Genomic DNA, 27,654 nt, shown 5'->3' with positions numbered 1-27,654 from the left:
GCTATCTTTCTGGCAGGTGAATCCTCCTATATGTGTCTTCTTCCCCAGTTAGAATCTTAATTCCTTGGGAACAGGGATTGTCTGGATTTTCTGTCAGTCAGCCAGTCAACAAAGATTTATGATATATGCTTTCCATCTTCCTGTTACTGTTCAAAAACCCTGGGATTACAAAACAAAACAAAGCAAAAATGGAATTAGTTCACTTAAGGAGCTGGGGGGAGACAACGTGTACATATTTGTGTATGTGTGTATAAATACACACACACATACACACGCACACACATATATATGAGGTACATGCATATTAAGTATGTATGAAATACACAACTACAAAGTAGATGTTTATATCCACAGTGCTTGCCATGATGGGAGCTCTTAATACATACTTTTTCATTCATTATGTTATCAAAACAAATAACCAGGTACTACATTAATTTAGGAGAAGCAACAGAAATTGGAATATTTTTTGAGCCTTTGATAATACTAATAGTTATTACTCACGTAATTAACACTTTCCATAAGTCTTTTGTCTACAATAGTCATCTAAGGTAAGTAATGCAAGTCATTCTTATTCCCCTAAAGTTAATGGTTTGCTGATAGTCAAAAAAGGTTGTCAGTATCAGAGTCACAACTTAACCCTGATCTTTTGAGCCCAATTCCACAACTCTGCCAATTCCTACCAATTTTTTTTTTGCCAATTAAAACTTTAAAAGATCTCCATGATTTCCATTATGTCTGTGTGGATGACTGCCATGCCTGTGTAGCCACCCTTTACTCTCTTTTGAGTGTCAAGCAAGCATCAGGAATGGAAAGAGAATAAGCATTTATTAAGTTCTTCCTGTGTGCCAGGCACTATGCTAAGTGGTTGGGTTGCTAAAAGAGGCAAAAGAGAGTCCTCCTTCCCTCAAGGAGCTCATAGTCTACTGAGCGAGACAACAAGCACCCATGTTACAAATATTATTTCATTTCATTCTCACAACAACCCTGTAAAGTAGGTGCTATTATCCCCCCATTTTACAGTTGAGGAAACTGAGACAGAGGTTAAATAACTTGCTCAGGGATACACAGCTAATAAGTGTCTGAGGTCTTCCTCAGACCTTTCTTGGTATCACCTTTCTTGGGACATCACCACTTGCCTGGTGGACATCTCCAGCTGAATGTCCCATAGACACCTCAACCTTAATAGGTCTAAAATAGAACTCAATATTTTTCTCTCTAAAGTAACCCCTCCTAAAAATGCTATTTTTTTTAGGTTGCTGTCTTCCTTCTTGTCAACCAACTTCACATCCTGGAGTTATCTTCAACTCTTCATTTTTTTATAGCAGCATGCTTCCCCTCAAATACGCATACAGCCAGTTGCACGTCTTATCTATTCTTCTTCTACAACATCTCATATTGCCATTTTCTCACCATAAACACATTTGCCACCTTAGTTCAAAACTCTCACAAGCATTATTGCAAATAATCTTCTAATTGAACTTTTGGCTTCCATTATCTGCTTTTTTCAATTTGTCTTACACAGCACTGCCAAAATAATCTTTTTAAAGCATAGGTCTAATTGTGCCACTCCCTTACTTACAAGTCTTCAGTGGCTTCCTCTTGCCTCTAAATTAAAATATAAATGCCTGAGCTTGACTTTAAAAAAATTTCACAGTCTGATTTAAGCCTATCTTCTCAGACTTTTATCACATTGTTATTCTTTGTGAACTTTCAATTTTGACTAACTGTGCTATATGCTGTTTTATCTCCCATCTTAAAAAAAACCAATTATTTATTTTAAACATTCTTTTCATTTTAAATTATGAGTTCCAAATTCTCTCCCTCCCACATCTACCTCACCCATTTAGAAGGCAAGCAATATGATATCAGTTAAACATGTGAAATCATGCAAAACATATTTCCATATTAGTCATTTCAAAGAAAGCAAGAAAAACAGGGAAAGTAAGAAAATTATACTTCATTTTGCACTCAATTCCTTACTTCTCTCTCTGGAGGTGGATAACATTTTTTCGTCATGAATCCTGTGACATTGTCTTGGATCAGAGTAACCAAGTCTTTCCCAGTTGATCATCGTTACAATAGTGCTGTTTCTGTGTACCATGATCTCTCATTTTTTTTTACTTCACTTTGTATCAGTTTTCATATAGGTCTTGCCATATTATTCCGAAACCATACCCCTCATCATTTCCCACAGCACAATAGTACCCCACAGTCATATGGTACAACTTGTTAAGTTATTCCCCAAATGGTGAACATTCTTTCAATTTCCAATGCTTTGCCACTATAAAAAGAGCTACTATAAATATTTTTGTACATATGGGTCCTTTTCCTTTTTCAATATCTTTAAGATAAAGACCTAGTAGTAGTATTGCTGGGTCAAAGGATATAGAGTTTTATTGCCCTGTGGGCCTAGTTCAAAATTATTTTCCAGAATGGTTGGAGTAGTCTATTACTCCACTAATTTAATTAGTGTTTATATTTTTCCCTCATCAACTCCAGCATTTGACATCTCTGATAGGTATGAGGTGGTACCTTAGAGTTATTTTAATTTGACTTTCTGTGATCAAAAATGTTTTAGAAGCATTTTTTCATATGACTAGAGATAGCTTTGGTTTCTTCTGAAAATTACCTGTTTATATCCTTTGGCCATTTGTCAATTGGGGAATGGCTCTTATTTTTGTAAATTTGATTCAGTTCTATATTCAATATATATTTGAGAGATGAGGCCTTTGTCAGAGAAACATTCATTGTTTGTGATGCCTTTTTAGCAAAATATAGTTTCTCCAATTATTCCTAATTAGGTCTATTTTTGCTTTTGTTTTGTCTGAGATCTTGATTGCTTTTCAAAGCAAAAATTTAGCTGGAGCATTTTAGATTTGGTTCCATCCTTTTATTTTAACTCTCGGTATCTTTCTGTTTCAAGTGTGACTTTTATAAACAACATATTGTTGGATTCTGGTTTCTAATCCATTCTGCTAGTTTTATGCTTCTGTTTTGTGGGTGAGCTCATCCCATTTACATTCACCTTTTTGATCATTAACTATGTTTTTTCCCCCAACTATCCCGTTTTCTTTTGTTTCTTCTTCTTCCTTCTCAATTTTTATCATGACCCTCCTCAAAAGTCTGTTTTGCTTCTTGCCACCACTTCCCTTAATCTGATCCCCTTTTATCATCCCCCCTGCCTTCTTTTATCTCCCTTTCCTCCTACTTCCCTATTGGGTAAGCAACATTTCTATACATATCTGAGTGGTGTGTGTGTGTGTGTGTGTGTGTGTGTGTGTGTGTGTGTGTGTGTATTCCCTCTTTGAACCAATTCCAGTAAGAATGAAGTTCAAGTATTTCTGGCCACTCCCACCCCCCTGACTATTTTGTCTTCCACTGTAAAAACTTTTTATTACATGCGAAAAATTTCCCCATTCTACCTTTCCCTTTCCACTTCTTCTGGGGCATTCCTCTTTTTTTATGTTTATTTATTTATTTTTAGTTTTTGACATTCATTTCCACAAAATTTTGAGTTTTAAATTTTCTCTCCATCTCTTACCTCCTGCCACCCCATAACACCTTGCATTCTGAGTATCACTTCCCTCAATATACCCTCCCTTCTATCACACCCCTCCCTTCCCTTATCCCCATCTTCTCTCTTTTCTTGTAGGGCAAGATAGATTTCTATACCCCATTACCTGTATTTCTTATTTCCCAGTTGTATGCAAAAACAATTCTCAACCTTTGTTCCTAAAACTTTGAGTTCTAACTTCTCTCTCTTTCTCCCTCCCCACTCATGCCCACTAAGAAGGCAACAATTCATTATAGGCTATGTAATGTGTAGTTTTGCAAAAGTCATGTTGTCTAAGATTAACTATATTTCCCTCCATCCTATCCTGCCCCCTATTTATTCTATTCTCTCTTTTGACCTTGTCCCTCCCCAAAAGTGTTTACTTCTAATTACTCTGTCCTCCCATTTGCCCTCCCTTCTATCATCCCCCCACCCCACTTGTGCCCTTCTCCCCTACTTTTCTATAGTATAAGATAGATTTTCATACCAAATTGCATGAGCATGTTATTCCCTCCTTAAGCCAAATGTGAAGAGAGTAAACTTCACTTTTTCCCTCTCACCTCTTCCCTTTTCTCCTCCCCTGAAAAAGCTTTTTCTTGCCTCTTTTATGATATAATTTGCCCCATTCCATTTCTCCCTTTCTCCTTCCAATATTTTCCTCTCTCACCCCTTAATTTTATTTTTTTTTAGCTATCATCCCTTCTTATTCAACTCACCCTGTGCTCTCTGTCTATACACATATTATGTGCATATACATAATATGTGTGTGTGTGTGTGTGTATGTATGTATGTGTATAATCCCTCCAACTACCCAAATACTGAGAAAAGTCTCAAGAGTTACAAATATTATCTTTCCCTATAGGAATGTAAACAGTTCAGCTTTAGAAAAGTCCCTTATGATTTCTCTTTGCTGTTTGCCTTTTCATGCTTCTCTTGATTCTTGTGTTTGAAAGTCAAATTTTCTTTTCAGCTCTGGTCTTTTCATCAAGAATGCTTGAAAGTCCTCTATATCATTGAATGACCATTTATTCCCTTGAAGTACTATACTCAGTTTTGCTGGGTAGGTGATTCTTGGTTTTAATCCTGGTTCCTTTGACTTCTGGAATATCATATTCCATGCCCTTCTTTCCCTTAATGTAGAAGCTTGTGTTATCCTGATTGTATTTCCACAGTACTTGAATTGTTTCTTTGTAGCTGCTTGCAATATTTTCTCCTTGAACTGGGAACTCTGGAATTTGGCTACAATATTCCTAGGAGTTTCTCTCTTAGGATCTCTTTCAGGAGGTGATCAATGGATTCTTTCAATATTTTCTTTGCCCCCTGGTTCTAGAATCTCAGGGCAGTTTTCCTTGATAATTTCATGAAAGATGATGTCTAGGCTCTTTTTTTTTTTTTGGTCATGGCTTTCAAGTAGTCCCATAATTTTTAAATTGTCTCTCCTGGATCTGTTTTCCAGGTCAGTTGTTTTTCCAATGAGAAATTTCACATTATCTTCTATTTTTTCATTCATTTGGTTTTGATTTATAATTTCTTGGTTTTTCATAAGGCTTCCATCTGCTCCATTCTAATTTTTAAAGAACTATTTTCTTCAGTGAGCCTTTGAACCTCCCTTTCCATTTGGCTAATTCTACTTTTTAAAGCCTTCTTCTCCTCATTGGCTTTTTGGACCTTTTTTGCCAGTTGAGTCAGCCTATTTTTCAAGGTGTTATTTTCTTCAGCATTTTTTTGAGGGGTTTCCTTTAGCAATCTGTTGACTTGCTTTTCATGATTTTCTTGCATCACTCTCATTTTTCTTCCCCATTTTTCTTCCACCTCTCTTACTTGATTTTCATAATCTCTTTTGAACTCTTCCATGGCCCGAGACTATTGCATGTTTATTTTGGAGGTTTTGGATGCAGAAGCCTTGACTTCCTCTGATGGTAAGCATTGTTCTTCCTCATCAGAATGAATGGAAGGAAATGCCAGTTCACCAAGAAAGTAACCTTCTGTAGTCTTATTTTTTCTCCCTTTTTTGGGCATTTTCCTAGCCAGTTACTTGACTTTTGAGTCCTTTTTCAAGAGGAAGGCATACTCTGGGGATCTGTAGGTTCACAGTTCCTCCAAGGTGGCACAATCAAGGGAGAGGAGTTTACTTCTCTTCTGACCCCTGCACTGGTTTGGGAGCAACCAAACCTAGGATCTGTGAATAGAATTCCCTCTCCACAATCACCTCCGGCTCCACTGAGCCAGCGCTCCTCTTCACCCCAGGGCCAGGCTCAGGGCTGAGATTCAGATCAGCTGCTCAATTCCTCCAGGGGCTTTAGGCAGAGGGCTCCAAAAATGGATGCTGCTACTGCAGTGGCTGCTGCTGGAAGTCCAGATCGCATTCCCTTCTCTTGGGTGATGGAGCTTTCTCACTCATCTTTCAAGCTGTCTTTGGCATTTGTGGGTTGAACAGTCTGGGAACTGCTGCTCTTGGTGGCTCCCTGAAGACTGTTCTGGGTCCTGTCCTTACCACAGTGTGCGGCCTATGCTGGGCTGCGCTGCACTCCACACCAGGTGTAATAGACCTTTCCTGTTGGTCTTCCAGGCTGCCTTGCGCTTGAAATCTCTTTCACTCTGTCATTTTTTGGCTTCTGCTACTCTAGAATTTGTAGAGTTATTTTTTACAGGTATTTTGTGGGGTATGTGGGAGAGCTTCTACAGGTCTGTCTTTCTACTCTGACATCTTGGCTCTGCCCCCCCAGTGCATTCCTCTTTATCACTCCTTCCTTTTTTTGACATCATTTCAACATAATTAACCTACATCTATGTCCTCTATCTATATAAAATCCTTTTAATTGACCTAATAATGATAAAGTCTTAAAGGTAACATGTATCATCTTCCTGTGGAGGAATGTAAACAATTTAACTTAATGAAGTTAAATGAAAATGAAAATGAAGTTAATGAGACCCTTATTATTACACTTCATGTTTACTTTTTTATGTTTCTCTCCAGTCTTGTGTTTGAATGTCAGCTTTTCTATTCAGCTCGAGTCTTTACATCAGGTATCCTTGAAGCACTTCTATTTCATTAAATATTCATTTTTCCCCTTGAAAGATTATAATCAGTGCGCTAGTAGGTTATTCTTAGTTGTAATCTTAGTTCTTTTGCTTTCTGAGAATATTTCAAACCCTCCTCTCCTTTAATGTGGAAGCTGTTAAATCTTATGTGATCCTGACTGTAGCCCTGCAGTATTTGAATTATTTCTTTCTGGTTGCTTAAAGCATTTTCTCTTTAACTTGGGAGCTCTGGAATTTGCCTGTACTCTTTCTGAGAGTGTTACAGGAGGAGATTGGTGAATTTTTTCATTTCTATTTGCTCTCTGGATCTAAGATATAAGAGCAGTTTTCTGTGATAATTTTTTGAAGATAATGTCTAAGCCCCTTTTCTGATCATGACTTTCAAGTCATCCAATAATTTTTATATTATTGCTCCTTGATCTATTTCCAAGTTAGTTGTTTTTCTGATGAAATATTTTATATTTTCTTCATCTTCTTTTGATTTTTTTTTTTAATCATTTACGGATACTTAAATGTAATCTTTTAGCATCCACTTGCCGAGTTCTAATTTGTACAGAGTTATTTTCTTCAGTGAATTTTTGTACCTCCTTTTCCATTGGGCCAATTCTGTTTTTTTAAGGTGTTATTTTATTCAGCACTTTTTTGTTCCCCTTACCAAGCTGTTAATTCTCTTTTCAAAATTGTCTTGTACCGCTCTCATTTCTTTCCCCAATTTTTCTTCCACTACTCTTTCTTTAATTCTTCCAGAAATTCTTGTTGGACTTGGGTCCAATTAGCATTTTTTTGAGGCTTTTTCTGGGTAGCTATTTTCATATTGTCTTCTTTTGAGTTTGTGCCTTGGTCTTGGCCCTGCCATTGTCATATAGTAACTTTTTATGGTCAAATTCTTTGTTGTTGTTATTATTTGTTCATTTTTACAGCCTATTTCTTGACTTTGAACTTTGTGTTAAAATTGGGCTCTGCACATCTAGTCCCAGACTTCAGCCTTTTTCATGCTGCTGTTTTCAGAGCTAATTCTGGGGGTCTGCAAGTTTTTGATGCATACAAGGTGGTGTGATACTGGGAGACATGTGGTCACTACTGTCCTGGACTGAGGCACTAGCTCTCCTCTTTGCCTTGGTACTGTGACTAGGGCCTCTGCTTCCTTGTGACCAACTCCCAATGCTGTTCTTCCCTCTGGAACTGCAACCCAGAACTGTGTATGGGCAATAGAGTTGCCAATCAGTGCCAGTTGTACTCATTGTCAACATCAGATTCCCTGTAATGTCTTTCTAGTTTGTTTTCTTATTTCCTTTCCACCTCTGGACTGAGAGCTCTTGAAGGTGCTGCTCTGGCTGGTTGTTGCCATGTGACTACAGACAAGCTTCCTTGGTATCATGAACTTTTCCTGCAAACATTCTAAGTTTTCTTAGGCCAGAAAAATGTCTCACCCTGATCTTTTGGTTCTGCTGCTCCAAAATTTGATTTGAGGTATTTTCAAAATTGTTTTGAGAGGAATATTGGGAGACTTCAACTGGGTTGCCTCTATCTAATCCACCTACACCTCCCACCTTTTGTTATATAGTCTTCCTCATGTGCTTGAAATATACTTTGTTCTGCTGTCAATAAGAAATTGACTTTTTAAAAAGAAAAATCTATATATAGCATTGTCCAGAAAAATTTAATAGGTGTGTTTACAATAGTTATAAAGTTGAATTATTGAAAATTGCTGGTAATATTTTAAAAACTGCATTAATGTCTCAGTGTCCTTGAATTTACATTCAAAATTCATACACAAAGAAAAAATAGCCTCTTCACCTCTGAGAATCCTTATCTTTGTTCCCTGTTCAATTTATGTGAGTCCTCTTAAAGAAATACTTTCCTTATCTCCCTTACTCTCTTTCTCCTCATATTACATAGTATTTGTTTATTTTTATGTTTTATAGAATGTGAAGTTTTTGAGGACAGGCAGTATTTCAAATTTTGATTTATACACTTGGCACATATCTCCTTATACATAATAGGCGATCGTTACTTTACTGAGAAGTTGTTGTTGAATTATTTTAGTTGTTCCTTAATCTGTGACCCCATTTTGGATTTTCTTGGTAAAGATACTAGAGTTGTTTGCCATTTCGTTCTGCATTTCATTTTACAGATGAGGGAGGAAACTGAGGCAAACGGTTAAGTGACTTGTCACACAGCTAGTAAGTCTGAGGCTGGCTTTGAATTCATGAAGATGAGTCTTCCTGGTTCTTAGCCCAGTGCTCTATCCAGAGATCACCTAGCTGCCCTGTGAGATGAGTAATATTTAAAAAAACCCAAAAATTAATTGCAGCATGTATGTTCTGAGACCTTATGGCCTAGTACTTATTAAGACATTTTTCTTGCACTTGGACTTAGATCTTTTAACCTTTCAAGGAAGTGCCAGAGAAGAAAAATCTTGACAACATGATATTTTCTTTGAGAGAATAAAGATATTTTTTCTTTCAATATAAGCTCATGTAATATCAAGATTAATTTATATCATACTCTTACTCTCAAGAGACTTGTATGATGGTTTTCTCATTGAAGCTTTTATCCTTTTTTTCTGGAATCTCAATGGGGGACTAATATAAACTAACCCAGTTTTGTTGATCCGTAGGGAGCAGCTTTGTTAATATAGTGTATTCCTTGGGTTGCTCTTTTATTGTCTGCTATCAGTCCTTCCTTGACCCTAGCATAGTTTCTGAAAACAAAATCCTTTTTAATTATTAGTTTAGCAAATGAAATGCTGTCTAATGTCTTATTGATGTTGCAGATGCTTTCACATTTTAGGGTTAGCCATTCACCAAACTCATTTGTGAACAATCATGTTTTGTCTTGCCTAAATAATTACATAATCTGTTGAGCATTGTTCTTTTATTTTTCCTTGCTTTCTTTAAACACCTTTCACGTAAGTAATGGAAAGGTCTGTCTTTCAAATATCATCTCAGTGGTTCTGAAGTTCTTGTTGTGGTTTAAAGAATTGTTATGGAGACATCTCAGTTTGTTTAAAATTACTGCAATTTAGAGGGAATAGAAAATTTAGTATTGATTTCAATCAAGAAATATTAGCGTGTGCAGATCCAAATTTCAGTAGGCATAATGTTGGGCTATAAAGAGAATGTGGTTCCTGCCCCCAGGAGGATTGCTTTCTAGTAGAATTTTAGAATTGTAGAGCTAGAAGAGACCATAGTCCAAACTCCCTGATTTTTTTGCTGCTGTTCAGTAGGTTCAGTCATGTCTGACTCTTTGTGAGTCCATTTTGGGGTTTTCTTGCCAAAAATATTGACTGTTCTTGTCATTTGCTTCTTCACATAATTTCTTAGATATGGAAACTAAGGCAAATAGGGTCATACAGCTAGTAAGTGTCTGAGGCTAGGTTCAAACTCAGTTCAAACTCCATACTCCAGGTCCAGTACTCTATTTACTTCCCCACCTTGCTGCGCCTAATTTTTAAAATCCCTGATTTTACAAATGAAGAAATTGATGCCCACATTGGTGAAGAGACTTGCTTAGTTTAATTAGGACTAACTGGGGTTAGGACTGGAACTCAGGTCTCCTATGGAAACAGTACATAAACACAAGAAGATACTATCATCCTGTCCTTGTAAATAGATTAAAATTTTTCATAATGTTTTATTTTTCATGTTAATTTTAAAGAAGTATATATCCCTCTTCCCACTAATTGAGAAATATAACTGTCCTGTACTGTTTTATTTGCAGATTTGTCTTTCCTCTATAATATAGTATTGATGGGTAAAATAGATTGAAAACTTTGAATTCAGTAGGATTTTCTCAATATTAATTCTTGACTGCTGAGCTTATCTTCATTGCTTCCTGCTGCCATTTATGATGAGTAAAATTGAGGAATGGGAAGTTTTAACAAAACACTCTGTAAGCCTGTAACCATCTCCATCTTGTTTTCTTTGTGTTGCTAGGTACCATAATCCTTGACCTGAAAGGAAAAATATTGTCTACAAGTAAATATTTAAAAGACCCCATGAAATGTAACATGTTTGTTGTGCCTGGGGAAACAATGAATGTTGGATAAAATACCATGAGTCACTTTTCATCTGCTAAACGGGCTGTTATTTTTTTATACTATATTGGAAACAAATATTTGTACCATGATGGCAGACGTTTAAAAATGTTAGATATACTTTTATTTTTAGATTTGATTAGCAATTTTCAGATGGCTTGACTGATTTAGAAATTTTCTTTGAAAGCTAAAATTCATACCATATTAATACATTAGGGTCAGTGTTAATGAATGAATTTGATACTGTCAGAACTCTTTGGAAGAGAAAGAGAACAAAATATGACTTAAGGATGCATTTGAAGATGAGCAGCCAGAAAAGGAGTCAGGAAGCAGCAGTATGATTTTTGTATTAAGAGTGCTGGATTAGAAAGTAGGTGGCAGTAAGTTCTATCCCTGGTTTACCATGAACTCATTCTGTGATTTGGGAGCAACTCCAATATTTTGGGGTCTTCGTTTCCTCAATTATAAGTTGGGGTTTAACTAGGTGACCTTCAAGGCCCTAGTCCACCTTTAAAATTATATTACTTTATGTCTTGAATATGAAGCACAATGGCTGAATGCTCGACTTAGATTTGGGGAAACCTTGCTTTCAGATTGTATTTAGGATATTTACAGCTCCATGTCCCTGGGCAATTCACTTAGACCTTTTGTACGTTAGGTAACTAACTCTCTAGAACTCATCTCCTAAGTCTTAGAGGAGTTGGATCTGCTTAAGTGGAGGAAGTTCCCTGTGATGATAAAATTGTAGAGCCTTAGTGGGTTTATCTAAACTCAAGTAATCGGCAGATATATATTATAATTGCTTCTAGATTTGATTCCTGGAGAATTCTAAAAACCTCCCCCATCCCCCATACCTCCACTTCCACTAAAACAAACTGATATCACAGAGATTTTGGTTAGCTGACTCAGTAGCTAACAGCAAACAAGGAAAGCTGCTGACTCAGAACAAGGAAGTTCCCTTTAAGCACTTAGACTTCTAGAGTATGTGAAGAATGAATCCTGTGTGGATATGGCAGTTGTTACACAAGATAATGAATTTCTGTAGTTGTGAGACAGGGGAGGAAGTGAAACAATAGGATTAGTAGATTACATGCTGGACTTGATGTCAGGGAAATCTGGGTTTAAGTCCTATCTCTAACACAGACTAGAAAGTCACTAAATTGTGCAGTACCTCCAGAGAACTTTGAGGCAGGAAGTTCTCACATCAAGAGTTCATCACCCTTCCCACCAAAGGACTTGTTCCACAGATAATTTCCTTCAGAAACAGAGATGTCAAACTAATTCATAAGATTATTCAAAATTTATATTTTTATGCTAAAATTCTTTGCCTATTTGATGAATATGTAAACTCTTCATTTTGTTAGTATTTTGCTTGAATGTGAATGTTACAAAATCACCTGAGGTGAGTCTTCCCTCTGGCTGTGTGACCCTGGGTAAGTTATTTAACCTTTCATTGCCCAGGCAATTTTCTAAGACTATAAACATCAGAAGAGGTGAAGTCCATAAAGGATATTTCTTCACCCAGGATTACTGAAAATGAAGTCACAAGTCAAGACTCTCCACCCAACTGAAGTGCAGATGAATATCTACAGACTTAGTACAGAATCAGATCTGGACATCTCCCTGCCCCCTGCCTCCCTTCCCCCAAATTTAGCCAGGTTTAAAGAGACAACACATAAGATTTTGTCCTGTGTTTACTTTTTAATCTACCCTCATGTTGACTTTGTCTGGGCTCCTTTTGATATATAATGTATAATCTTTATATCCTAACCTAGAATTATTCAGTTTTGACTTTTAACCACTCTGCTCCCTGTTTTAAACCTTCAGCTGGTCCATGTGGTTTTTTTGTTCTGTTCTGCCATCTGGTGGCCACTTACAAGTAAATCCTCAGCGCTTGAGTGCCTTGAAATTGCCTTTGTTTCAAATGTAGTTTCTGACAGAGCAGAGATAGGGCAAAAGTTGGAAAGTTAGTCTCATTTAATGGTATTATTGATTTTGGCCAAGTTTCTAATTTCTTAAAATGAATTTCCATTAAATTGGGGCTTATTTCTAGCCTCAATGTTAATGTCTGAGAATTAAGTCCAGAGCACTGGATCAGAGAGTTTTAGGTTCAAGTCTTCTATTTATTCATTAGCCGACAGGTCTTAGACAAGTCATTTAAACATTCTGGGACACAAATGTCATTTAGTTAATTAAAAACCATACACCTAGGTCTCCTTCCAGTTCAAATGTTAGGATTTCATAATACGAAGCAAAGAAAAAATTGTCTTCTTATTTGTTTTCCTATTCATTCTAGAAATTGCAAGGAAAAAAAAAACAAAATCAAACCTTATTTGCTTGTGCACCCTTAGGCTAGGTATATCACAGGTACAAAAAGAGGTATGACAATAATTCTTTGATTCTGTTGAATTCTTCTGGGAGAAATAAATTTCCTGTTCTGCATTTTTCTAGTCTTTTCTCTTTGGAACCTGGAGACTAGTGTGCTGTTTCTGCCTGTTTATTCCTTTAAATATTGTAATTTGAGAAAAACTGGCAAGATTGAACTAGTAAAAACTTTAATCAGAACCCGAAATGTAGCCTTAGTCCATAGATGCTGAGAGAAACGGTACTGTTTAGTTCAGGGTGGTGTTTTTGGTTTGTGTTTTGGGTCCAAACCTATGATTTCATTGAAGTAGGGAACCTGCTATTGAGCAAACCTTTTCAACTTGTAGATTAGCTACTGCACTGTGACGTTTCCTCCTAGAGAGTTGCCTGGGTCACTGACAGTTTCCCTTCGGTTTTATAGCCTATATTTGTCAGAGGCAGGACTTGAACCCAGGACTTTTATTTTGTTTTTTTTTTTTTTTTAACTTCCATTTGAGAATAGATGGCAAATTTAAAAAGCTATTGTATAATTGGATTTTGTTTATCCTGTTACTTTTTAAAAAGATCTGTACTTATTCTTATAAGTTTTTTGTGATGCCATACAATACTAGCTTTATGGGATGTATTTGCCTTTTCTGGAAGAGATGTAGTTTCCTAAATGTAATTCGTTATCAACTCACTATCCCATTTTCCACAATAACTCTTTCAAATCTTTTCTTTTCTCCTCATATCTCCCATGGCTCTTTCTCCCACCACCTTCTCCACTCACAACCTTGCCTCATATTTTACAGAAAAAAATTGAGGTCATTTGCCATGAGCTTTGTCTTCTTCCCTCTTATCTCCTATCACTCGTATGCATTTTACCACTATCTCTTCTTTCACTCATCTCTCTTGATGAGGTGACCTTACTCCTTACCTAGGCTAACTCCTCTAACTGCTCAAGCAATCGCATTCCATCCCATCTCCTCCAAAAGACTGGCAACTCCTCACCGCTCAGTCATTCTGATTGTATTACTTGTTTTCAACCTCTACCTGTTAACTGACTTAATTCCTACAGCCTACAAACCTGCCCATGTCTCCCCTACCCTGAAAAAAAAATCCTCACTTGATCCTTCCATCCCTGCTAACGATCTTTCCACATCCTTTCTCTCCTTTGTGGCTCAACTTGAAAGGGCTCTCTATAGCAAATGCCTCTGCTTTCTCTCCTCTTACTTTCTTCTTAGAAATTTACATTCTGGTTTCTAACCTTATCATTCTGTCAAAATGTCTTTCTCTGAATTTGCCAGGGATCTTAATTGCTCCATCTAATGGCCTTTTCTCAATTCTCATTCCCATTGACATTTCTGAGCCTTTTACATTGCTGATCACCTGCTCTTCTCCTCTTTTCTCTTTAGCTTTTTGAGATATCCCACTCTCCTGGTTCTCCTCCCTGACTGAAGTTCCTTTCTGTTTCCTTTGCTACATCCTCATCCAGGTGTCCCACAGGGTTCTTCTCTTCCTCCTTCACTTGGTGATCCCTTCAGTTTCCATGGATTTAATTACCATTTCTGTACTGATGATTGGTTTTCCAATCTACCTGTCTTGCCCTAACCTTAGCTTCTGTGCTGATCTTCAGTTGCTTTTCAGACATCTCAAACTGGATGTCCAGTAAACATCTTGAATTCAATTTGTCCAAAACAGAACTCATCTTGCCTGCTAAATTCTCCTTTCTAATCTGTTGCCATGGCCTATGGATTTCATTTTTGCTCCTTACACTGCTACCACTTTAGTGCATGCCCTCATCACCTCACACCTGGACTACTAACATAGCCTGCTGATGGATCTGACTGTCTCATCTCTCTCCACTCCAATCCATCCTCCATTCAGCCACTAAAGGGATTTAAAGCACAAGCCTGACCATGTCATTCCAGGGGCTCCGTACTTTTGGCTCCAGCATCAAAGCCCTTCATAACCCAGCTCCCTTCTAGCTTTCTGTTCTTCTTACACCTCAGTCCCCATAATGTAATCTTCAGTCTAGTGACACTGACCTCCTTGTTGTTCTATGAACAAGACACTTCATCTCTTGGCTCCAGGTGTTTCCATTCTTGGAATTCTCTCCCTTCTAATCTTCCCCTACAGTCTTCTCTGGCTTCCTTTAAGTCCTAACTAAAGTACCATCTCCTACAGGAAACCTTTCCCAACCCCTCTTAATTATACTGGGTTTCCCTCTATTAAGTATTTTCTATTTATCCTGAATATAACTAATTTGTACTCATTTATTTGTTGTCTTTTCTGAGGGCAGGCACTGTCTTTTGTCTCTTATTATATCCCCAGAACTTAACCAAATGCAGACACTTGTTAAATGTTTATTGATTGGTTGATTGGTTAACATGTCTTCCCTCTAATTCCTTCTACCCCCTTCCCTCCTATTTCTTAGTTGAATAAAATCCAACTCTGTCTTTCTGTCTCTGTGTCTCTGTGTGTTTCTGTCTCTCTGTCTCTTTCTTTCTCTATTCTTCATTCCTTTTAATCAATTCACTTGAGAATGAGATTGAAGTGTCAGGTACTCCCCTACCTCCTTGTTTGTATAGATTTCTTCTTGTGCGCATTGATTATATGAGAATTTTTCCTAACCTTCCTTTTCCTACCACACTCTACCCAGTATATAGTCTTCTCCCTCTTTCCATTCTTCTCTTAAGCCCATCAAAACATAAAAGAACCACTCCGAGACCTTATCTGCTTAGACTCCCTCTATGACCCCTGACGATGAGAGTACTATCCCTATATGAATGTAAGCAGTTTATCCTGGTTAAGCCAATTATAATTTTTCATTGATGCTTACTTTTTAATATTTCTCTTATCTCCTTTGAACTTCAAAGCTTTTATTCATCTCTAGTTTTTGTTATTGTTTTGGTCAGGAATGTTTAGAAGTCCTCTTTCATTAAAGATCCATTTTTTCCCCTCCTTAACCATTTTTATCCCAGTTTAGCTGGGTAAGATATTTTTTGCTGCAAGCCATATCCTTTGCCTTTTGGAATATCATATTCCAAATTCTTTGCTTCTTTATAGTAGTTGTTTCACAGTAGCTGCTAAGTCATATGTGATCCTGGGTGTGGCTCCTCAGTACTTGAGTTATTTCTTTCTGGCTACTTGCAGCATATTGACTTGGAAGCTCTGGATTTTAGCCATGATGTTCTTGGGAGTTTACATTTCTAGGTTTCTTTTAGGAGATGATCAGTGGATTCTTTATATTTACACTTTGACCCTGGTTGTAAGAGATCTTGGCAATTTTCTTTTGATTTCTTGAAATATGATATCTAGGTCCTTTTTTGGTTATTGTGTTCTTATAGTGCAATGACTTTTTTCTCATTTTTTAAAGAGTGAGATTCTATTTGTGTTTTTCCATTTTCCAATCTTTTACCATTATTTTAATGGTGTTTTGTTTTGTTTTTTTGCCTTATGTGTGGGTCATTGGCTTCTATATTTGGTCCATTCTATTCAGGAACTTTCTTGCTTGGACAAGTTATTTTTTGGGCCAAAATGTTAATTGCTTTTTCCATTTCCCCCTCTTTCTTAGTTGTCATTTCTTTTTCATTTTTCACCAAACACTCTCAAAATAAATAAACCCTTAAAAAAATCTGTTGCTTCATCTTGTTCATGAATTCTAGTTGAGTTTGTGCCCAACCTGTGTATTTTTGAGACTTTGCTTGTAGATGTTTTAAAATCATTCTTTTTATTTTTCCTTCTTCTTAAGTGTCCCTACCACCATAACAATGTTCATTTTTGTTTTTGTTTGTTCAGTCTTCCAGGTTACTTCCTGACTTTAGACTTGATGTTAGGCCTGGATTCTGCCACACTTGTAGAGGAAAGGTCTGGCCTTCTCTTCTTGGTGTTTTCTGAAGTGTTGTGTTATTCCAGTTTCTCAGGGACAGGTAATCTTTGCAAAGATTTGCAATCTTTCACTACTTTCAGACTATTCTGATCTAGACTGAAGTTTGATCACTAGCCACTTGGTTTGAGATCTGCAAGTTCCTGACCTTAGTTTTTGCCAGAGTAACACTAGAATTCTGTTCAGCTAGTTAGGAAGTTCTTTTGGTTCAGTGTGACAGAACTGCAGGTTCCACCGTGTTCCAGGATTCCTCCCTGGTTATTCCTCTCCAGGCTGGGCTAGATGCTTGAACTGGGATCCCACTTTGCTCCTGGGATCTGAGTCAAACCACTACTGCTGGCTTCTGATCTTCCTTTCTCAGTGCATAGCCTAATCCCTACATGGGCATCTTGCTGTCTGCTGCTCTAACCAAAAAGATAGGGCCCTTTCTCAGCCTACCCTGGCAGTAAAGCTCCCAGTTGGCACTTGTCCCTGTCATGGTGCCCTGTATTGGTCTGGGGGTGTCCCAGTATCAGTCTGGGACCTCCTCTTGCCCTGGTATATAAGCTTTCTCTGGGTACTGAAATGCTCAGACCAGATGTGTTTGAGCCTGAGCCCCATCTCCAATATCAGCAGACCTCTCTGTCTCCCCATGCCGACCTTCAGGATTCTGTCTGGTGCATTTCTAGGTCTGTTTGGAGAAGTTTGGTGGCCGGGAGCCCAGATACAATGCTTCTTGTTGCTCTGCCATCTTGGCTCTGCCTCCTTCACTCATTTATTTTAAGCTTTCTTACAGAACTGGTATTACCATTTGAAAATTAAAAACACTTAGTACTCATACTGTGGTAGTGATGTTTTCGGGTTTTGAATTGCTACGATTTCTTCCCTTTATTTGTCCTGTGGTCTCCCTTTGTTATGAGATGAAAAATGTGTAAAGCAGCTGAACAAGAAATTAAAAGTGCTCTTATGCTAGCATGTTTTTTCTTCAGTTGTTACATGCAGTGCATAGATCTTCATCCTTTTAGCAGTGGAGCAAATAAGACATCTCTCACTACTCCCCTGCTCAAACTGAACCCTCTCTACTCCAGCCAAATTGCTGTACTCATTGTTACCTGTGCTTGTGATGTCTGTTCCACTTATTTTGCCTCCTTGGCTCATATTCCCTTTGCCTGTTTAAGTGGCAGGTACACTGGATTTGGAGTCAGGACCTGGTTCACATTCTGACTCTGCTCCTTACTAACATTTTGTGACATAATTAGTTAACTTATTCTGGCCTTAATTTCTCTAGGTGTAAAATGGGAAGGGATTTCTGAGGTCCTTTACAGCTCATATATACCATATCAGATATATGATATCCTAGATATGTACCTGGCATATATCTGAGAGCCAGTGTGACTTCAGAAAGGGTCAAAGAGCAGTCAATATAGTGTTTGCTGGCCAACAACTCCAGGAGAAATGCCAGGAGCAGAACAGAGGTCTGTACACAACATTTGTGGATCTGACCAAGGCCTTTGACACTTTAGTCATAAGGGCTTATGGAAAATTATGTCAAAATTTGGTTGCCCAGAGAAGTTCATCAATATGGTACATCAATTTCATGATAGCATGTTGGCCCAGGTCCTGGATAATGGACAAAGCTCTTGTGCCTTCCCAGTTGCCAATGGAGTGTGCTTGCTCCTATACTTTTTGATGTTTTCAGTCATATTAACAAATGATTTCGATAAGAATGAACACAGCATCAAGGTCAACTACCATACTGTTGGTAAGTTCTTCAATCTGAAAAGGTTACAAGTCAAGACCAAAGTGGAGGGAGTGTTGGTGCATGATTTTCTGTTTGCAGATGATTGTGCACTCAATGCAGCCTCTGAAGCTGAGATATAAGAAAGAATGGATCAATTTTCTGCTGCCTGTGCTAATTTTGGCCTAATAATTAACACCAAAAAAACACAGGTGCTCCATCAGCCACCACCACACCATCCATACATGGAATCATTGGTTACAACAAATGGAGATGTTTTGAATTCTGTGGATAAGTTCACATACCTTGGTAGTGTACTTTCCAGGGATGTACACATTGACAATGAGGCTGATGCACACATTGCCAGAGCTAGCTTAGTGTTTGGAAGGCTCTGAAGAAAGGTTTGGGAGAGAAGAGTTATTAGACTGACTACCAACTGAAGGTCTACAGGGCCATTGTGCTGACCTCATTGTTATATGCTTGTGAAACATGGACAGTCTACCAGTGCTATTCCAGGAAACTGAATCGTTTCCATTTGAACTATCTTAGGAAGATTCTGAGGATCACCTGGCAGGATAAGGTACCAGACACTGAAGTCCTATATATCCTTATATAGTGAATAAAGTACTATGTAATTGGGAATTTCGATTATGATTATGACACTTGAGAGAGCTGTGGTGTATAAAACTAAAACTCCTTCAACAGAAGAGTAGATGGGTAGGATAAGGACTAGTCTGGAACAAAGATATTTCATTTTGGATTGTAGTATACTTAGTGGTAAACTTGTGAAAAGAAATTCTCCCTCAGGATTTAAAGAAGTGGTTTTTGGTTTTTTTCGACACTTTAACAAAAATGAAAGTATCTGGAAATGTGGCGTGTTAATTAAAAAAAGTTAATAAAGTCTGTCTGGGAGAAGGGTCATGACCTTATGCAAAGGTGCACATTATCTGAGAAATATGAGCCCTTGAGGGCAATATTTACTAATATCCTTCATATTCAAGAAAGATCAAGTAAATTGACTTGTGAGAGGTGCCAAAAATCACATCTTTTGCAGCCATAGAGTAGGCTTATAAGTTGATAGTATTGAATTTAAACTTCTCCTGTGGTATATATTGAAACTTGCTCATTTCCAATAAAGCTGTGAGAGAATATCAAACTTCAAGCTCTTTGTTTCTGCTTAAATAATATTTTCTGACTGAATTATATGTCTTATTCTCCTAGTTCTTTAATTGTTTTTTGGGGGGATGAAGTAAGGACATTTTGTTATCTTAGAACAATTTTAAAAAAATTAATGGTGTCTTGAGAAGGTTAATACATTGTCTAATAGTGGGTTCACACAATCATTCTCAGGTCATTTAGTTCAGCAAACCTTTACAAGTACTTAGTATGTGTTTGATGGATAGCTTCATGGCATGGTAGATAGATGTCTTTGGAGTTTATGTTTTGACTCTGGTACGTATAGCTGTATGATCATGGTCAGGTTGTGTGTCAGGCACTGTGAAGATCTTCAGAGTAGAAGGATAGCAAGGAAACCAGGGTCACTAGATAATAACATACATGGAGCAGAGTAAGATGTAAGAAACATCATAAGGACTTTGCTTATGAAGGGCATTAAAAGCCAAACTCTGCCCAGCACCATGCTACCTCCCATTTCAAATTCCTTGGCTTAGTGTTCAAGGCCTTTCTGCATCAGGTTCCAGTCTGATCCAGTTATGATTGTATTTCCTGCCTTCCTTCACGTACCCTATAAATCAGCCAGTCTAGACTAATGTTCATTTTTTGACTATGTCTTGCATTTCAGAGTGACTACTTTCAATCAACTGTTTCCTTTTATTTCCTTCTACTTGCTCCTTCACCCTTTGACACTGAGACTTAATTGACTGCTTAACTATTCCTTTAGTGCCTAGCTCAAATGGACCATGATTCTTCTTTTGATCACAAGATCAATCAACAAGCATTAATTAAGTACCTACTATGTGTTAGCCTTTGTGCTTCAGATACAGATACAAATGCTAAATAACCTCTATTGTTGAGGAGCTTACAATTTACCTGAGATAGCTTGGAAATCTCTAGTTACATTATGTGAAAATTTGTGAGGAAAAGGGGATAAGGAAAGGCTTCCTGTGGTATTTCAGATGAACCTTGAGGAAACTAGAGATTCCGCAAGGCAGAGATGAGAAGGGAGTGAATTCTAAGCACAGGAAAGAGCCCCAGTACAAAGGCACAGGGATAACCTAGCATATTGTACAAGAAGAGGCCAGTCTGGCTTATCTGGAGCAGCACTTCTTAAGCTGGGGGCTGCTACTTTAAGAAGTGCTGACTGGGGGATAGTAAGTGGGAAAAGAAGCCCCGGGCTACAGTTTGCTTTGATGGGAGTGATGTGAAGTCAAGGGTAGTTTGGGTGCTAGATTATGAAGAGCCTAACAGTGGAGTTTATATTTGACCCCAGAGTCTGTAGGAAGCCATGGGAGTTTGAATAGTGGAGTACAAAGGTCACATTTGGGCTTGGAAAAAATGCATTTTAGTAGCTATAGGGAGAATCTTCCCTTTCCTTCTTCCCCTCCCCAACCTCCACTCTCTTTCTCACACACACCCACATATTCTGCACATTCTGGGTAACTGTGTTGCTTTAGATTCAGCAGCTAAGGAAATCTGTTATCAGTGTTTACCTGTAACCTGTTTACTGTCCCTCCTGGAAATTTATGTTATGTAAGATCTTAAGTGCCTTCTCAATCATCAAAGGAAAAACATGTGTATGATTCTAATGTCACTTGTATTTTACTGTATTCTAATTCTTTGAAAGTTGGTAATCCATCTATGATCCATATACTGATCCTTTATTAATTAGCATATCCCCATTGCTAGACCTAACATTATAGATGCCTACATTATCTAGGCTTTAAGAGTTATGTTATAAAACACTTTTCATGTTTTGATTAATTTCACAACAACCTGTGAGACCATTAAGCCTCAGTAGTGAGGCTTAAAAAGAGGAAATATCCTTTCTAGGGCCACACAACAAGTAGATATCAGAGCCTGAATTCAGACTCAAATAGCTTCTGAATTAACTATGCCATGCTACTTCTAATGCTCATACAGAGGCACAATTACAGACACCCTACAATATAAATTCAGTTTAGCATCCTTCGGTAATACTTTCTGACTGTTTCTCAGAAATACCATTGAACATTCACTAAAGTCATCATTTGAGCAGCATAGACTAACAATCTAGTTCAAGTATTCAAGTTCTGTTTGCCTTTTCAGTGTATCTGAATGTCCAGAAACAAAATATGGGCCATGAATATTTGACTGATAAAGAGTTCTCACTTTCTCCCTTCCACATGATATGAATTAGCCCAAGATAAATTTCTGCAAAATTACTGCATTCATTTTACTCCCATCTTTCTTGCAATAAGGGATGTCTTCTGAGTTGAAATGTGTGGAAGATATAATTGAATATGAGTGCCAGGCATTATAGGGGCTCACCAATAGGAGGCAGAGAACTGTGTCAGCAAATGATTTTATATTCTCTTTGCTTAATACATCAGTAGGCATTAAAATTAGGATTTATCAGGAATCTTTGCAGTTAACAATCCAAAACTATTGCTTATGTTGGGACTCAGATATACATCATTAGCTTGTTGTTTAGAGCTTGTCTAAGGAGCTAAAGAGAATCTACCTTTCCAGAGTCTGTCAGATGCAGACAGGGCAAAATCTCCACAAGGAAGGAGCATTTGCAACAGTGGTCACTCTTACAGGCTCAGGACAAATACATTCTCTCAAAATAAACTGTTGGCCACAGACATCATTTACACTGTGTACAGGATGCTTTTCCATTTGAGGTGTGCTGCTGTTTGAACCGAGCAATAGAAATCTTTTGATATTGGAGAGGTGATTGGAAATTCTTTTTATTCTCATACAAATTGCATAAGGTAAAGCAGAGTTATCAGCCTCACTGCCTCTTCCAGAGACATAAGAGTCCTTTGGCAAGACGAGGGGTGTGGGATATGTGATCTCAAGGTCTTTGAATCCAAACTTCTTGGAGTTTGGATTTTCTAAGGGCTGCACTTGAGGCCCTGGAGGGCCACGTGTGGCTTTGAGGTCTCAGGTTCTACACCCACGGGCAAGACAAAAGTCAGAGATGCCTGTTGATGGCTCAAGATGCAGTGGATGACCTTGATATCTTTGATGTCTGACCGTAATAATTACTAATATCTAGTATTTTACATATATTATCTTATCCTGTGACCTAAGTTCTATTATTGTCCCCATTTTACATACAAAGAACCTGTGACAGAGATCAGTTAGCTGACTTGTCCAGCATTATACAACTAGTAGGTGTCAGAAGCAGAAATTAGATTCACTTCTAACACTTCATTGTGCAGTCTGGCTGCCAAATAAAATGTGTCAAGGAAAGTGAAGATATGATCCCAAACTGGCAGAACTTTGGACACTTACCATTAAGTCATCCTTTTTTTCCTTCAAACTAATTATTAAATTTTGGTGCTTTTATTTCTGTTCAAATAGAATTGTCAGTTCTGTATGTAATATTAGAATTGTGTCTGCTTGAAAAATTATTTCTCATTTTACTTCAAGGATACATGCTGTCACAAATCTAGGTATTCCCCCCACCTATAAAACTTTTTTTGCGTCTTAGTAAATTGTCTTTAATAATGATGCAGTCAGAAGAAAAATTGTCATCTGATGGCCAGTCTTCTGGTGATAAACCTCTACAAATTTAGTTGTGCTGGACTTTGGATGACAGACATGTAGGCTTAAGCCCCTATTCAGATCTTTCCGATTCTCTGAGCTTTGCCACAGCATGTAGACTTTGAGATCCTAGGGTTAGCTATATACAAAACATATAAAATACATGCCATATAAGTGGAAGGTAATCTTAGGGAACACAAAGAAACTACCATCTTTCTAATACAATAGTATAACTACCTTATGTATATATGAAATATAATATACATGATAAACTATATAAAGCACGTTTAAATGTTACTTCACCTGAGCCTCACAGCAGTACTTTTGAGGTTAGGCACTGCAAGTATTGTCCTCATTTTATGTATGAGAAAACTGAGACTTAGATTAAATAACTTAGTCCAGAAGATACCTTGTTGTACGTGGTGGAGCAAGGAAGGGTTTATACAAATGCATGGAGGTACAGTTGTCATGCCAAAGTCCTCTTTTTGCAGATACCTTACCTGAAGAATGGCAAGTTGTTTTTAGAAAGGTTGGAATAATATTAGCATTTCTGTCAAACCATTACTTACCAAATTATCTAGCAAGGAGAGCTTGATTTTTCTCCCAGCACCAGTTTTTAACACGGGAGATTGGCTGTTTTCACCTTTACAATATGTTTAGCCTCTATGGGCAGCTAAGTGGTGCAGTGGATAGAGCACCAATGCAGGAGTCAGGAGGATCTGAGTTCAAATCTCACCTCAGGCACTTGACACTGACTAGCTGTGTGACCTTGGGCAAGTCACTTAACCCCAATTGCCTCATCCTGGGTCATCTCCAGTCATCCTGATGAATATCTGGTCACTGGATTCAGATGGTTCTGGAGGAGAAGTGAGGCTGGTGACCTGCACAGCCCTCTCTCACTCAAACAAAACAATCAAGTGAAAGTCATGTCATCATTTCTCTGATGGCATGGTCTTCTTCAGCAGTGAAGGACGAACACAACAGTGTTTAGCCTCTGGGGACTGAGAGCAATAATACACTGCCATATTGCTTGTGTATCAAAGTATCTTGTGACAATTATATAGCTAATTTGGAAGACAGCATTTATGTGCAAGAATATTTTCCAGACATGAAAATATTGGAGGAGTTTTATAGTCATGCTTATAGTACTGTTTCCTTTTGATCTTTATATGAAGAAAAAAACAAAATTACTAATGTCAGTGAGAGTTCCTGATTTTCTGAAATGCTTAACCCAAAGCATATCTGCCTAAAAGGAAATGCTTTAATTTCTTAAAATTTCAAAAGAAAAGCACCTGAGAATAGGAACTTGGCTGTGTTTTTGTTTCATTTTGTTGATGGGATAGTGAAGAGATTCCTTATGTGGGATTTTTTAACCTTAGACTTAAATCTCTTATGGTATGAGTGTCTGTGTGTGTGTGTGTGTGTGTGTGTGTGTGTGTGTGTGTGTACATGCAAAACATATGCCTCATGTTCTAAATTTTTATAATATTTGGTTTCGACTGTTTACTTTTGGACCCTGGAAAAGGCCTCTTATTCCTGGAGTGTATACGTTACCTCACAGGGACATTTACATTTAAATCTACCTCTTAAATTATTTACAGAAGATGACAGTTGGAGAACCTACTGTACTCTGTCCCAGGAGCCAAAGGTCACTTTGCTATGCTTCCTTGATTCATTTGGTAATCTGATATAGTGCTTAGCTAGCAGCTTCCTATCTAGTCCCAGGGGCATAGTATAGGATGACAATTTTCTCTCTTATTTCTCCACCTTTCTCTGCCTCTCTGCATTTCACATTTTTCTGCATAATTACCTTTAGACTTCCCAATTCAGTTTGCACTTCCAAATTTGCCTAAGTGAGTAGGGACAAGGAAAAGGAGTAAATGAAGGGTTACTGTGTTTGTTTGTGGACCTGGAGATCAGAGGAACTGCTAGTCCTTGACCTTAGTCTCTTCTCTTGGCTGATTGCTTCCCACTGCCATCTAAGGTAATTTTCCATTATCCTCTTGTCAGTGGAAACAGAATCTTCTTTGCCAAGAGCCTTAAAAAAATCAGGTAGCAAACTAAATAAACTACATATGCCTCATTTATCCGGAGTTCAGTCTTCAAGCATCCCACCTCCTTGTGTTCCCAAGTCCATATGACAGGGGAAAAGATCAAAGAACACCTTAAATAATTGTCTTACGGCCTTTGTAACATTTTGCTCAGTGTGATATGGTGGAAAGAGGGTAGTGCTTGGAGTCAGGAGACTTGTGTCTGAGTCCTTCTTTAAACACTAATAGGAACAGAACCACGAACAAGTGACTTAACCTCCCTGAGGCTCTTTCCTTCTTCTGAAAAAGGAGGAACAGTGATACTTAGCTATCTATCTTACAGGTTTGTGGGTAACGCACATTACAAATGGTGAAGGTGCTATATAAATGAATTATTTATTCTGTAGGCCCTTATGCCCAGTCTTATTGGCTTTTATTTTATACCCCATTAAAAAACCCCACCAAGACTGGTCACTTGTTTTCCCAACCATAGTGGATTAAGAACAACTAATTAGTGGGTGAATGAAAAGGAGAGTAGAGGCAGAATTACATAATTAATAGCTAATAGCCAAGTTAAGGGAGAGAAGAAAAACTAAAAAGTTAGCATAGAATTCTATTAGCACACAGTAATATCAATAGTAAAAGTTGGGCAGCTATGTGGTACTATGGATAGAATGCTGGGCCTGGAGTCAGGAAGACTCATTTTCCTAAATTCAAGTCCGACTTCAGACACTTACTAGCTGTGTGACCCTGGGCAAGTCACATAAGGTTGTTTGCTTCAGTTTCCTCACCTGTAAAATGATCTGGAGAAGGAAATGGCAAACCACTCCAGTGTCTCTGCCAAGAAAACCACAGATGGGTCATGAAGAGTCAGACATATCTGAAAGAGACTGGACAATAACAACACGTAGTAATAGTTGTTTGTTATGATTCTGTCATTAAAATGCAATATTCTAAGTTTGAGAAGGTAGACGAATATATAGTATGTGTTAGGAAAAAATTTTCATGAGAACTATGTGAAGGAATTAGATTCGTTAACTGTAATATTTGTTCTGGGACATTTCTTTGCCCAATAATAATATGATTAGTTGAGGGTAGAGGTTTGCTTCTGTTTTTTCTACCAAGGAAAATAACCATAAGTTGGAAGGGAGAAGAAGGAAAAAATGATGAGTTGGCACTCAAATAGTTCTACAGCAGCACCTTGGTGTTTGCCTTAAGGCCCAGATAGGCTACATCCTAGGGCGGTAAAAGAATTTATGAGCATCATGCCTGAGCTACCATCACTGATCTTTGAAAGAAGATGTTGTGAATGGGGATCTGGATTTGGATTCAGGAAGATCTGAATTTAGATACTGCTGTATGATCCTGGGCACATCATTTAACCTCTCTGTGCCTCAGTTTCCTCATATATAAAATGAAGGGGTTAGACTCATGGTCCTGTGGAAGAGTGTGGAAAGTGACAAATGTAATGGTAGGATTGAAGAAGGACAATTGCCCTAATTAAAAAATAGTAAGATGAGTTTGAATGAAACTGGCTGACCCAAACTGACTTTGGCCAGACCCAAAGAATGATCATTAGTGGTTTAATATCAGCTTGGAAGGTGGTCCCTGGTAGACTGTCCTAGTGATAATCTCTGCTTAGCCCTGTGCTGTTTAACATTTTTATCTATCACTTGGATAAAGGCATAGATGGCAGGCTCATGGAATTTATGATAACACAAAGCTAGGAAAGACAAGCTCAGCATGCAAAATGATCTTGATAGATTAGAGTTTTGGAATAAGTGTTTAAAAATGAAATTTAATATGGATAAATATAAATTATTGTACTTGAGTCAGAAAATTCAGTTCTGGAATATGGGGGAAAGTATGGCTAGATTGCAGTTTACCTGAAATTGAGCCTAGGGTTTCAGTAAATTTGAAAATTCTGTATGAGTCAAGAGTGATAAGGCAGCCAAAAAAGCTAACTTAAACTTGTATTGAGAAGCATGGTGTCCAGCACTAGGGAAATGACAATGTCACTTATCAGTCTGCCTTTGACCACATTGTATTTTAGGGACCATGTTTGAGAAAGGACATTTGATTAAATTGGAGATCCTAAATAAGAGGGTAACTTGGATAATGAAAGGTCCCGGAATTGATCGAAGGTGCTGTTAAATTGGTCAAAAGTCTACTTGAGGAAGGGTCTAATGCTTTGTGTCTTTTAATTATTTGAGAGGCTGTCATGGAAGTTGGATTGGGCTTATCCTTTTTTGTACCTAGAGGAAAGGACTGAGAGCAGTGGTTGAAAATTGTAAAGTAGCAAATTTAGTATTGATTTAAAGGAGTTTCCTA

General features: G+C 37.8%; 1 protein-coding gene across 3 annotated transcripts in view; it reads left to right on the top strand.

The window, feature by feature from the left end:
* NHSL1 (NHS like 1) overlaps positions 1–27,654 on the top strand; it is a 290,898-nt gene that overhangs the window by 101,810 nt on the left and 161,434 nt on the right. The window lies entirely within an intron of this gene.

This window comes from Notamacropus eugenii, chromosome 2 (assembly GCF_028372415.1).
Source record: "Notamacropus eugenii isolate mMacEug1 chromosome 2, mMacEug1.pri_v2, whole genome shotgun sequence".
NCBI lineage: Eukaryota > Metazoa > Chordata > Mammalia > Diprotodontia > Macropodidae > Notamacropus > Notamacropus eugenii.
Note: the sequence above shows the minus strand (reverse complement) of the source record. Positions and strands in the feature narration are given on the sequence as shown.